The following is a 2,684-nucleotide window of genomic DNA, read 5'->3' as shown; positions in this document are numbered from 1 at the left end:
ATATATATATATATATATATATATATATATATATATAGGTGCAGGAGTGGCTATGTGATAAGAGGGTTACTTCCAACCATATGGAACCATGATCAGTCCCACTGCATGGTACCTTGGGCAAGAGTCTTTTACTCTAGCCTTGGGCTGACCAAAGCTTTGAGTGGATTCGGTAGATAGAAACTGAAAGAAGCCCATCATATATATATGATGATTATATATATATAAAATAAAGATTCTGTTGTATTAGTTATTTAAATTGAGGCATCATGCTAGATCGGTATAATCTGCACACCCAAACAATATTAATTGCATACTAAGACTCTGTGCAGGAGTGTTTTGTACCTGATATACTTGCCATGTGTGCAGTCAATTAATTGACACCTATACATCTTTGTTTGTTACTCATTTATAAATATATATGCATTTGTGTGTCTGTCATCGTCTCCCCACCATTGCTTGACAACCGATGTTGGTGTGTTTACATACCCGTAACCTAGCAGTTTGGCAAAAGAGACTGATAGAATAAGTACTAAGCTTACAACGAATAAGTCCTAGAGTCGATTTATTCAACTAAAAGGCGGTGTTCCAGCATGGCCGCAGTCAAATGACTGTACTTTCCCTAATAACTTCTAGAATCATATCCCTTTAAATACTTGACATAATTCTCATGTGTTTCTATTGTTCTTTGCTTTGCTGCTATTTCGATTTTCTTGTGGTGAAGCTAGCCATTTCTTCTATTCCTTGTTTGTGATGTGCCCATCCTTTCCTGCCCCCATCACCAATACCGGAAATCCCTTCTCTCGTGCCAGAAATCTCTTATACCAAAAGCTCCCAAAAGGCTTTGCCTCACTTCCGCACCAGAAGACCTACATAGCTCCCTCCCTTCCAAACCATCTTCCTCTCACCTCCTCCCTCCTTCTCTCTCTCTCTGTGGCTGGTGCAAAGTCCCTTCCACACCTAGGGTAAGTAGACAAGGCCATTAGAGCAAAGAAACTGGCCTGAAAGAATAGGGGTAATGGGGAACTGTATCCGATAGCCAGAAGGGAAGCTAGGAGACCGGTATATCTAGCCAAGAGAGAAGCAGAAAAGAAGAAGTTTGCCTATGTTCAGTGTAGTGAGGATCAAAGAACTGAAGTATTTCGGATTGCAAGACAGTGTGTGAAATAAAATTGTAATGTCATAGGAGAGAAATGTGTCTGCATGGATGATGGTGCACTTGCTTTTAATGATTCTGCAAAGAAAGAGGCTTGGAGATACCATTATAAAAGACTGCTGATCGTAGAGAATGAATGGAGGGAGGAGAGTCTGCCAAATGTTGACCCAATTGAGGGACCAGCTACCCGAATCAACAGTACTCTGGTAGATAAAGCAATTGAGGATATGAAGACAGGGAAAGCTCCCTGACCCATCAGGAATCACTGCTGAGATGTTTAAAATATCTGGCAGTGTGGGTTATGGTCTAGTCACCCATATTGTAAATCAGGTGGTTCACGAACGAGTCATACCCAATGACTGATGTAGCAGCACCATAGTCAACTGCTACAAAGGTAAAGGTGATGTCTTAGATAGAAATAATTACAGAAGTATCAAGTTGTTGGATCAGGTGATAAAAGTTACAAAAAGAGAGAGAGTTGTAGTCCAACTAATTAGGGAGAGAGTTAGTCTAGATGAGATGCAGTTTGGTTTTGTGCCAGGTAGAAGCACCACTGATGCAATATTACTGGTAAAGCAACCAAACCAAAGATAAACCTCTGTACTAGGCTTTTGTTGACTTGGAGAAAGATTTTGACAGAGTCCCCCGATTCCTTATCTGGTGGTCAATGCAGAAACTATGGCTAGACGAGTGGTTGGTGAGAGCCATACAAGCCTTGTACAGGTGAGAGTGGGCAGAATTGAGGGTACAAGTAGGGGTTCACCAAGGATTGGTGCTCAGCCCTCTCATGTTCATCATAGTCCTCCAGGCAATAACAGAGAAATTCAAGACAGACTTCCCCTGGGAGCTCCTCTATGCTGATGACCTTGCTCTTATAGCTGAATCATACCTGAACTAGAGAAGTTTCAGGTATGAAAGCAAGGTCTAGAATCAAAGGGCCTTAGAGTTAACCAAGCAAAAACCAAAGTTATAGTAAGTAGGAAGGCAGACAAATCATAAATCCCTTCAGATAGATGGCCCTGCTCAATTTGTAGAAAAGGTGTAGGTAGAAATTCCATAAGATGCAACCAGTGTAAGCTTTGGACACATAAAAGGTGCAGCAACATCAGAGGAAGGTTAACAGGAAAACTAACTTTTGTATGTGGAAGGTGCACAGGTACAATGTGCTGTGCTTGAGAAGACCTGTCAAACCAAATGCATCCATGCTGGTGGCATATAAAGAACATCTTTTGAATATTGGGCCTCACAAAGGCAAAGTGGCTGAGTACCTTTCAAGTATTGGGCCTTACAGAGGCAATGACCAAGACCTTTGGCATTATGTCGTGCTTGAAAAGAAGAGCCATCAAGCTGATGAAAATTGCAGTTGTGGCAGATACCGGTGTCACGCAAAAGGCACCTGCGCTGGTGGCATGTAAAAGAACCCATTACACCCTCAGAGTGGTTGATGTTAGGAAGGGCATCCAGCTGTAGAAAACCATGCCAAATCAGACTAGAGTCTGGTGCAGCCTTCCAGTGTGCCAGCCCAGTCAAA

This window comes from Octopus bimaculoides, chromosome 2, assembly GCF_001194135.2.
Source record: "Octopus bimaculoides isolate UCB-OBI-ISO-001 chromosome 2, ASM119413v2, whole genome shotgun sequence".
Taxonomy (NCBI): domain Eukaryota; kingdom Metazoa; phylum Mollusca; class Cephalopoda; order Octopoda; family Octopodidae; genus Octopus; species Octopus bimaculoides.
This window is presented reverse-complemented; position numbering follows the sequence as displayed.